The following is a 12,639-nucleotide window of genomic DNA, read 5'->3' on the forward strand; positions in this document are numbered from 1 at the left end:
CTCCAATCTCTGAGAAGTTTTCCTGTCTCTCTGTGCTCAAAAGCCTTCTCCCTCTAGCATTTCCTCTTCGAAAGGCTTAGCCTTTTGCGGAACGATTTTGTTCTTTTGCGTGTTGATATCTAGTTTTCTCTACACCATTTATTAAAGAGATTATCCTTTGCTTTAGTCAAAGAAGAGAAGAGCCTCTGAGTTCAGGAGCTTCTGCTTTCAGTCTTTTCAATTCCTGAAGTGAGATATCACCAAGCCTAACAGCCTTATTAAATGGGAGAGAAAGGAAAATTATAGGAAGAACACATACTTAAATTAATATTTTAGTAGATTGTCCTTTTATACATAGTTTATTAACTTATAATTTTAGTGTATGAGCTCTACTAGGTGGTAAATGCAGATATCACATCAATATTCAAATCTCAGTGTTCAATTACCCACCTGTTGGACTATGGAAAGTTCAGTCTTCGGCATAGAACCCCAATCATGTGTGTGCCTGTACTGACAAATCAGAACAGATTTCAATGTCCCACAGTAGTGATAACTGAGCTCTGCAGCAGAATCTGGAATTACACTGTCATCTTCTTTGCTCCCACTCTACAGAAACTGTTGCCAAGTGAAACGGGAAATCTACATCAAAGTTGACAAAAGTAGCACTACCTTTGAGAGCACTGTGACTGTGACTGAGTAGAAAAGCTACATTATTGCTCCTGAGGGGAAAAAAGAATGAATCTCCTGTGTTACATTCAATAGAGGTAGAGAAAGTATCCTGTTACTTGAGATATAAAATATTCTGTTGGCTAGTAATACAGATTTTTCATTGATCACCATGTCAAACCAAGCTGGGATTTCAAAACTCAGGATAGGATGGTCCTGTGGAAAGGCACTGCCCCTGCCTGGCAGACTATTTCCTCTGGTTCCAGTACCAGCAACACTTCAACAGTGTTGCAGCAAAGATTCCCCAGGTAAAGAGGTGAGATATAGTAAAATTGCCAAAAATCAGCTACGTAGTTATAAATAGAACCTACATTTCCCTACTAAATAAGGCTCTATTAAATCACCAAACTCTGTTTTCCCTATCTCTCTGCAAACTAGCATTTATTGGAGCCCCCTTAACCATCAAATTGTCTGAATCCCATTGATGACTTTTTTTCCCTGGGCTCCATGACCTCTGCGTACATTAGAGATGCAAATGGATATTCGGGATTGGGGCACCACCAGAAGCCACTGAGCCACAGCACATTAAGTTCTAATTTAAAAAACTTCTTTGAGTACTGTTAAATTGATATACCTTACAATTAAGTCTCTAATTGGTGCCCAAAGTAGAAAAATTCATATAAGAAATAGCCATTACAGAAGGTTGTTTTAATAAAGTGTATTTTTGTCAGAGTTTTCTGGTTATTCACCTTGTGCCACCTACCTTGTCCCAGATTCATTCTTAGCCCTTCTTTGTGCCCTGTTTTATAATAAAAGATGCTGAGCCTTGTGGACTTTGTCTTACCAATTAGTTCCCATTTATATTCAGCCAATCTACAATCAGTAAATTAGAGGGTGTGAAGGGAAAGAAATTTCCATTTGCCCATTCCCTATCTTCTTTAAGATGTGTTTCTTGGCAGTGTTTTGCATCCCTCTCCAGCAATTTCTGTCCTACACTCCTTGTCTACAGACTCTAACTTTCATTGGGCTAATAAAGGTATCTCTATATTGCTAGTCTCTAAATTCCTCAACTTCTTCATTGATTTCGTTAATCTTGCCATAATTCCTTAAATTCTATGTTCATTAAAGTCTCCTATCATCTGAGTTTGATTCTATTTCTTTCTGGGACTCTGATGGTTACAATAGATATTTTACGTGGTACACATATTACTTGTGTTTTTTTTATCACTTCATTTATGTTATAATTTAGTCTTCTCAAGCTAGATGATAGATGAAATTCTCCATAAACAGCACTTATCAGAAGAAAGGTAATTCACTACTACCCACCACCAAAAACATTATAGTAGCTATAATTTAGCAGTTAAAGGATTAGCTTTCATATTACTAAAATTAATAAGGAACATGAATAAGATCTCCTTAAGATTTTCTATGATTTCGAATGTTCACTAATGATAAGAAGTCATTTCTACCACTCATGTGTTTGTCATATCACTGGGTTATTTTCAATACATAGCAGGACTAAGATTTATTATTCATTTTTAACCTGTGTAATGCCTCCTATTTATAAACTGCTCACCCCTGGTAAACCCCTTGGCTTATAACCTCTCTCACAGCAAGAACCTGCAATAGCATAACTACCATGCTAGGCTCAATAAAAAGTAGTTTCTATTTCTATTGTTACACAGTTACAGCACCAACAGGTTATGCTGATCTCAGCAGTGTTGTCAAGAAAAAAAAAAAGAAAAGAAAAAATATAAACATAGTATGAGGGCAGCACTTGTTCTATACAAAAACATCTAAGCATATTTCTCCCTCATTTAAATTTACTCATGGAAGCCATTTTTACAGATAAACTCATGTTCACAAATAAGTGAACAGTCAATGCATTTGTAATGTGCTATTGGAAGAATAGATGGAAGAATTCATGGAAACCATGTTTTCATAAATAAAAAGTTATGGGCCATGTCTTTGCCTTCCTCTTTAACTCCTTTTCCCATGAGTGTTGTGTGGTGGGGGAAGGCTTTGCTTCACACTGGGCAGGGGAATTGAATATTGATAAAAGTTTTTGACAGTTTGTGGATGAATGTTTCAGCACAGAACACAAAGGTCATGTTCACTCTAAATTTGGTAGGTTTAATTTGATTTGGTGAGTTAACTATAAATATAACACTTGCAAAAGTAAATCAAGTAAAAAAGAACCACACTACAAGGAATTTGTATACTATTTAATATTCAACCATGTTCTTCCCAGTGCAGAGTTTGTTACAGACTTGGTACACTAGAAGAGTTACATAACTCCTTTGGTATGGAATCCAAATTTAAAATGATTTAATGTAGCCTACAAAAAAAAAAAAAAGTGGCTATTATTAAATCATTTGTAAATGTCCTTGATAATTTATAGCAGCATAAATTTAGGAGTAAAAAGGGAAAATGTTGAGGCATGATTCCTTGAGGCACCTAAAATGTATCCTGTGTATCTTACATAAGTCAAATTCATAGTAAATTCTGAGGCTGCTCAAATAAGTGACTGTGTTACCTTCACTGCTATAAAGATTTTTTTTCACTTACATGCTAATTATGTGCAAAGTTTTAGGCAAAACATTTGCCTCATTACATAGACCTGGCATCTACAAATATATTTTAAAGATATCAGCCATCTGAAGTAGAAAATATAGTTAGAGGCTTTTCAATCTTTCTGTTACAATGCATTGAACTTATAGAAAATAAATAACTCTTGATTGAAGAGATTTAACAATAGTAAATCCTTAAAGAACATAAAAGTAAAAACTGAAATAAAATATAACTTCAGAGTTAAATAAAAGTCATTTGCTCATCTAGATAGTTTAAGAATTTATTTTTACAAGTGGAAAAGCTAATTCGTCATTATTATCTATTACATAATCAGATTATATATTATAGTGCTAGACACTCTAAGGGACACAAAAATATAAACCACCACCACTCGAAAAGCTGTCCTTACAGAGATAGATATATTCTTATATTCCCACAAAAATTATTAAATATCTGACATTATATAACTATGATTTGATAGTATACTGCTGTGATATGATATCTTGGTTTAGGTTTTTAAGCCATGCATTCACACCCTTGATTCAATATTGACACTCTCTCTTCCCCAACACACTTTCCAGAGTGTCAAAGTCTTTCCAGCACTGCTCATCTCTCCTGAAGTCTCTCTTTATTTCTCTAGTGAAAATAAACACTTCATGATAGCTTCTGTGTTTCCAAACTCCCAGCTCGAAGATCTTATAGCAATATTTTAATCAAGCAAGGTGAGACCGTGACAATACAGAACATGTCTACCCTGAGCATTAATTTCCAAAATGTAATGAAAAAATTTTTCTATCTTTTTGTTCCTTCCCTTTAAAAAAAAAATTTTTATAGCTGCAACTGCTAGCTAGGTATTACTGAAAATACATATTTAATACTCTTCTAACAATAGTTTGACTTTATAAATTAAATTTATTTTTAAAATTTTATTTTCTCTGAAATGTATGTGGCCCCTGTTACAGAATAGCTTACATTTACATATATTATTTAACTTAATTCTCACACCAGGTCATGTTGTAGATGAAACTGAATCTTAGGTTTGGAAATTTAACCACGGTGTCAGAGCTCAAAAATGGTAAGGCATGGATTCAAACCCAATCTCTCAATAGAAAACCTGGGATTGTTTCTATAACTCATAGAGTCACAGTTTAGGTTTTTATCCCGTTAGGCTGGGGCTAGAGACTGAAGGCCAGAACCCAGACAATTACTGCAAAACTGGAAGGTGGCTGTCTTCATGTCCTCCCCTAAATGGTTATATGCTAACAGGCACCATGAAAGAATGACAACATAAAATATAAATCTATTCAAAACAACGTAGCCTAGTGGTTCTTAGGAAAGAATAAAGTCAACAACTCTAAATATGTATGAGGTTTTACACCTAAAGAAATAATACAGAAAGCTCTAGGCTTTTGTTCTTGTTATTAAACTGGTGTAGAGGTAGCCAACAAATACTGAACACCTGAAAGCGGTAGGAAGTGATTAGTCTCAACTAGGGTGGTTCCTCAGGTTTAAAATAATGCCAAAATAAGTTTCAAATCTTAAAGGAGGAGAACAAAAAGACATTTGGTGCCTAATATATAAATTCATAGACTTGGAAGGCTAATATATCCAAATGTAAATTTTATTAGAAAATAAAGTTATGAGTTACTCGTATATTGAATATACTTAGATTTTTCTGCATTTCTAAATGTTAACTAAAATTAGAAAAGTTAACATTTGATAAGCATTAGACTTTGCTAGGTTTTAGTTAAAATTTCCAGTATGATTTGATAGAAAAAGTATTCTTATACAATGTATAAATTAAAATGTATTCGAAGGGACATAAAATTGCATTATGAAATCTATAAGTTATTTTCATATTTTTCCAAAAGAGTAGCAAAATTCCCAATGTTAATTTTAGAAAAAATGTGTTTTGGTTATTAATATGTTAATATGTTAATAATTATAAACATAAACTATGAGGAGTACTATGTATGTAAATTAAATTTAAATTAATTGTTAAAATATAATTACATTTCTTGACACAAGAGCAAGAATCATGAATTTTATTTGTTAAACTCAGATGCCACCTATTGTTTAGAAAAATAAATACATCATTGTTATTAGAATTCTATTTCTGTTAACAATTTGCAGGTCTCAAGAAATATGAACACTGTACACATAGAACAGAGACTGGCTCTCCAACTGTATAGGATAGTTTCAAGGACATAAAATCATTAAATGAAGCTCTCTGAAATTTATATTAGGCGAGAAAAAGTAAACTATCTTTGAGTACCTATACCTTCAGAGGAGTATATTTTGCCCTAGTAATTATTTTTGTATGTATATAATTTTAATTGAACTTTTGACTTTTACATTATTGTCATTTCACTGCCATTGTAAGATATAAGAGAAATCTTATTTCCTCTTTACCCTGGTTTATCCCCATGCTAAGCTATACTTCAATAACTAGAATTTTGGCATCGATAGGGTCAAAATATAGAACATTTTCGTCATCACAAGGATACCTTGTGTGGCCTTTTTATAGCCACACCCATTTTCTTTCCATCTTCCAGCACCTCTTCAAGCCCTTGCAACCACTAATCTGTTCTCTTCTATAGTTTGCATTTAAAGAATATGCTAGAAGTAGAATCATACTGTATGTAAACTTTGGGCACTGGCTTTTTCACTCAGCACAATTCTCTAGAAATTCACCTAGATTGTGGTGTGTATCAATACTTCATTCTGTTTTATTGTTGAGTAGTATTCTATAATATGGAGATATCAGAATTTGTTTAACCATTCACCCCTTGAAGAACATCTAGGTTGTTTCTACTTTGGGAGTATTACGAATACAGCTACAATGAACATTAATTACAGATTTTTGTGTAAATATAAGTTTTTATTCCTCTGGGAAAATGCCCAGGAGTGCAATTGCTGGTTGTATGGTTGTTACATATTCAGTATTTAAAGAAATTATCAACTTATTTTCCAGAGTGGTTGTAACTTTTTACATTCCCATCAGCATTGTATGAGTGATCCAGTTTCTGTGTCTTAATCGCATTGGACATTGACTCTGTTTTTATTTTAGCCATCAGATAGGTATATAGAGGTATCTCATTGCAGTTTTAATTTTCATTTCTCTAATGATGTTGAAAATCTTCTCATGTGCTATTTTCCATCTCTTTATCCTTTTTGGTGAAATGTCTTTTCATGTATTTTGTCTTTTTTTCTAACTGAATTGCTTTTTTTTTTTTTTTACTGTTAAGTTTTGAGAGTTCTGTATATATTCTAGATACTACTAGTGTTTTGTTAGTTATGTCATTTGCAAAGATTTTCTTCCAGGTTGTAGCTTGTATTTTTATCCTTTAAACAGAGGATAAAGCAGGGTCTTTCACAGAGCAAAAGTTTTAAATTTTTATAAAGTCTAATTTATCAAATTTTCCTTTTATAGACCATGCTTTTGGTGTCACATCTAAAAACTTTTTGCCTAGCCATAGAACCCAAAGATTTTCTGCTGTCGTTTTTTTTTTTCTGAAATCTTTATAGTCTTATATCTTATATTGAATCCCATGCATTTTGAACTCATTTTCATAAAAGGTGTGAAACTTAAATCAAAGGGTTTTTTTGTTTGTTTGTTTGTTTGTTTATGCTTCGAATATACAATTGTTCCAGCATCTTTTTTGAATAGGTTATCTTTCCTCCATTGAATTGCTTTTACACTTTTGTCAAAAGTCAGGCATATTTTTATGTAAGTCTATTTCTGCATTCTCCCTTCTATTCCACTGATCTATATGTCTATCCCTCCATCAATACCACACTATCTTGATTACTGTAGCTATATAATTAGTCTTTAAAACAGGTAGAGTGATTCCTCCCACTTTATTCTTTTTCAAAATTATTTTAGCTATTATCGTTCATTTACCTTTCTGCATAAATTTTAGAATCTTGCCTATGTCTACAAAAAACTTTGCTGGGATGTTGGTAAGATTGCATTAAATCTGCATCTACTTCAAGAGAACAGTTATCTCTACTATGCTGAGTCTTGTAATCTACAAAATCTACACTCTGCATATGTCTCTTCATTTACTGACATTTTCTTTGATTTCTCTCATCAGCATTTTGTACTTTTTAGTATATAAATTCTATACATGCTTTTTTAAGTATTTCATTTATAAAATTGAATTTTTAATCTTGATATCCACGTTTATTGCTAGTATATTGAAATACTATTGATTTTTGTATATTTATCTTGTATCTTGCAACCTTGACATACTTTATTAGTTTTAGTATTTTTGTAGATTTCTTCAGATTTTATATGTATATAATCATGCCATCTGCAAATAGGGACGATTAATTTTTTTTCTCTAATTTTATGCCTTTTATTTTTCTTGACTTTATTGCATTGGCTAGAATGTCTAGCACTATGTTGAATAAGTGAAGCCATCTGAATCTAGAATTTTCTTTGTGTAAAGATATTTAGCTATATATCTTTGATAGATGTCTATGTTATATATTTCTTCTTGAGTGAGCTTTAATAGTTAACACCTTTTAAGGTATTTGTACATTTCATCTATGCAATTAAATTTCATCTATGCAAATAAAGTTATTAATATCATTCCCTTATAATCCATTTAATGTCTATATAATGTGTAATAATGTCTCCTTATTCATTTCTAATACTTGTAATTTCCATCTTCTAGTTTCTTGAACATTCTGGTTATAATTTTTTTTAGTTTCATTGATTTTTGTTGCTCTTTTATTGATTTCTGCTCTTCATTTCTTTCTTTCTTTCTTCATGCTTCCTTTGTTCTTTCTCTCCTAGTTTGTTAAGGTAGAATCTCAAATTATTCATTTGAGACAATTCTTTCAATATAAGCATTGATAGTATAACTTTCCCCCTAAGTAGTCTTAGTTGTCCTACTAAAGCCGCTTTAGAAGCATCTCACAAATTTTGATATGTTCTCATTTCATTTTTTTAACTCATTATGTTTTCTGATTTGCTTGTGATTTCTCTGTTATATGATCAGTTAGAAGTGTGTTAATTTACAAATATTGAGGGATTTTCAGACATATTTTTATTGATTTCAAGTTTCATTGTTGTCATGGAACATACTTGTAATGTTTAATCTTTGTAAATAAGTTGAGATTTGCATTATGGCCCAGAATATGGTTTATCTGGGTGAATGTTCTATGTGCACTTGGGGGAAAAAAAGTGCTATTGCATGTGGAGTGTTCTATAAATGCAAATCATGTCAAATTGGGTGATAGTGTTTCTAAATCCTTGTTGATGTTTTTGCCTGATCACAAATCTGATCACACGAATTACTGAAAAAAAAGTATTGACGTTTGAAACTGTAATTGTAGATTTGTCTCTCCTTTTAGTTGTATCAGTTTTACTTAATGTATTTTGAAGCTGTTATCATATACATACATATTTAGGGTTGGATGTATTCTTCATTAAATATGAAACCTATGTCGTTATACAATGTCCCTCTTTATCCCTGGTAATATTTCTTGTTCTGAATCTTCCTAATCTAATATTAATATAACTAATGTAATTTCTTTGATTAGTGTGTATATGGCATATCATTTCTTGTTTTATTTTTTATCCTCCTTTATCCTTGTTTTAAAGTGGGTGTTTTATAGAGAATATAGAATTGGATTTTGCTTTTTTATCTGATATTGACAGTATCTGCCTTTTATTGGAGTGTTTAGATCATTTACATTTAATGAATTATTGATATGTTTGAATTTCATTCTGCCATGTGTTATTTGTTTTCTATTTATCCCCACTTTTTTGGCTTTTCCATTCCTTCCTAATTTTTTTTGGAGTAACTAAATATATTTTAAATGGTTTGGTTCCATTTCATCTCTACTATTGACTTATTAGTTATATCTATTTTATTTTTAACTTTGTGGTTGCTCTTGGATTTAATACACACACACACACACACACACACACACAAACCTGATCACAGCCTATCTTCCAATAATATTATACCACTTCACATGTAGCATAAGATCCTCATAATAGCATACTTCTACATCTTCTCCACAGTAAGATACGCACAAGTTGCATTCTCATTTGGTCCTCAGGTGTCTCTTACAAGATCATATAGGTGCTGGAAGAATTCAGTGGTTTGTATCTGCAAGATTAAGTTCTCCTTTTTCTTACTAGCTCTTGGTTAAGGGATGCCCTCAGCTCCTAGGGGCCATTTTTGTGTTCTTGCTACATGGTCCCCTTCATCTTCAAAACCAGCAGGAGAATTTCTCTCTCTTCAAATCTCTCTCATACTTACATCTCTAACTTCTTGTCTAACTTCTAGATCTAGATTTAAAAGACTCATGTGATCAGATCAGGCCCAAATAGGATAATCTCCCTTTTGTCACTTAAGATAACATAATCACAGGAATGATATCTCATCATATTCACAGGTTCCTTCCACATTCAAGGCATGGGTTACTGGAGGTCATTTTGTAATTCTGCCTATCACACAAGGCATGGAGACTCATATAAACTAAAACATAATTTCTTAAAGAGGAAGGATAAGAGATTTTCAATCTGTAATCTCTCTAGTTAACTCAAAAATCTTACTGGACATATAATGGAAAATTAATAAGTACTTGGCTGAAACTCTTTGTGAATAACAGTCTTCTAAAGTGTACATGGATTAACATTATTCTCTAACACCTTCAATTGCCTTAATAGCTCAAGGCAATCAGGTATCCTAGATTCCACTTGTATGTCCCTACTGGTTGAATATTCCAACAAAATCCCAAGTGAAGTAATAGTTCCTAGTAAAAGAACAACAACTCCACTCACTATTTCCCTGCATTATGAAAATTCTAAATACAAAAAATGTAAAAGGAGAAAATCAATCCACATTCATGTGTAATCTAGGTCTACATATTGATGATAGTAATCAGGAAGTAAGATCTGGTGGGCACTTTCTTGGAATCTTGTTGACAAAATGAGAGAAGTGATACTTTTGTATCTGACACACACTGCAAAATAAAGTACCATTTCTATTCTTTCTCTATTCATTTTTAATCCCTTTTCTCTTTTCTCTTAGACATATTTTTAATGATTTTATCTAGTTCTCTCTTTTCCCAAGCCTCCCCATTTTTTCTTCACCATTTCTTCTTTCTGTCTATTCAGGTTATTTCCTCATACCTAGATTGATCCCCACCTATTTTTTCTCTCCATGTATCCTTCTCCCCTCTCCCCTTCTCTGCCTCTCATTAGACCCCTTGTTCTCCTCATTACTATCCTATCTACTGCTTCACCTCTTATCCCCAACTCGTACTTGCTCGTTTAAACAATTGTTGCTTCCTTTTATATAAATTAGTTTTTCTTCTTCAGTTCCTGAGTATTGTCAGTAATAAGAAAAATATATTTTTTCTACGATAAGGGTACACATCTATAAAATATTAGCCTATAAAGACAAAAGAAAGATTAAGTATTTTTTTATCCTATGTAACCTGAACTGATGCACATTAGTGAAAAACACACATTGCCCCAGAATATCTCAGAATCAGTTTCTATCTCTAGCTTTATATATCCTACATAGAATCCTATTTTACAAAGCTGAGCAGTACTTAGATTGTCCACTAGATGGCAAACAATTACACAAGGAGACTGACAATGGAAAAGATTTTATAGAATTATAGATTGTGTTATAGTTTTTTTTTTTCCCCACAGATGAAGCATGTGCCAAATAAATAAAATGTCTTAAAGTCACCTTAAATTTCTATTCAGGACAAAAATTCTTCCAAATTTCTCTTACCTTTTAATTATTTATTATTCAAAAACAAAGCAAAAATAAATAGAAGAAAGGTAATGTAGAAGAAATGTTTCTTAGCTGTAGGGACTAAACAAACGGTTCACAATTATTCATCAATGAAACGGGAATAAATAAAATTGAAAAGTGCCTAAGTAGTTCTGTGAGTAAAGCAGTCTAGATTTAAAAACACTGTAATCATGTATAAGTAATAACTATGTCTGGAGGGGAAACAGTAATGATCATATAAAGAGAGCATATTCAAATAATATGATAGTTCAGTGGATGGTAAGTTTATTATTGGGGGTAGAGTTTATTACTACAGGGAATCACCAACCTAAACTCCATTAAACCAAATTAAAACCATCTCCGTTACATGCAATAAAAATGACAATAAGTCAGTAGTGTTGATATTTTAGGTATTCATGCAAATAAGCAAATAAATGGGACCACATCAAACTAAAAAGCTTGTGCATAGCAAAGGAAACAATCATCAAAATGAAAAGGCAACCTATGAAATGGGGCGATATATTTGCAAATCATATATCTAATAAGGTAATAATTTCCAAAATATATAAATAACTCATACAACTCAGGAGCAAAAAAGATAACAACCCAATTAAAAAGTGGGCTAAGGAACTAAACAGACAGTTTTAAGAAGAAATACAAATGGTCCACAGGTACACGAAAAGGTACACGACATCACTAAGCATCAGGGAAATATAAATCAAAACCATAATGAGATATCACCTTGTACCTATTAGAATGGCTATCATCAAAAAGTACCTATTCACAGACAAAGACCCGATGTAAATATAAGGCTCGTTATATGTGCAAAAGGGAGGCAGGAGAGTCAGAGAAAGAGATGTGAGGATAGAAGCAGAGGTCAGAGTAATTTATTTCCAGGAGTCATGAGCCAAGGAATGTGGGCAGCATCTAGAAGCTAGGAAAGACAAGGAAACAGACTCCTCCCTAGAGCCTCCAGAAGGAAATGCATTTTGTTGACATCTTGATTTTAGACCTGTGAGACCCATCTTGGACTTCTGACCTTCAGACCTCTAAGATAAAAAAAAAAAAAAAAATCGTGTTGTTTTGAGCCACTGTGTGGTAATTTCGTTACAGCAACAAAAGCAAACTAATACAACTTCTTAGGAAAGAAATATCAGGTATTTCTTTTAAAGCAAGAAAGTGATTACCTAAACTTGAGTAAGATTCATTTACATCTCAGAAAAGACTGGAGGATAAAAGCACTCATCTTATATAACACATGATGAAAACTTTTTCTCTGCAGCTGGTAAAGTAATTATTCATGGAGAAAGGCCTGATTTCTTGAGAATTTACTTAGGTAAGCAACTGCAAGTGAGATACATACTCTGGATCTAATGAGAGTCTCTTGCAAGTTTCACTGGCAAGAGAAAAACAATTCCGCATAATAAAAGAGACCAATGAGAGCGTACCAGTGAGCTGCTATGGGACTATTACTGGAGGGGAAAGATATGGAATCCAGGAATAGGACACTGGGTATATGTCCTGGGGAACTGTGTTAATGAAATAGCCAGGAGCTACATGTTGTGACTTTCTTACCCGTGATTTTTCTATTATTTAACTTTTTGTTGGGACAATAAACAATCCCAGAGTCTCAGTGGTTTAAACAATAAAC

Source organism: Pteropus medius, unplaced genomic scaffold (assembly GCF_902729225.1).
Source record: "Pteropus medius unplaced genomic scaffold, Ma_sr-lr_union100, whole genome shotgun sequence".
In the NCBI taxonomy this organism is placed as follows: Eukaryota; Metazoa; Chordata; class Mammalia; order Chiroptera; family Pteropodidae; genus Pteropus; species Pteropus medius.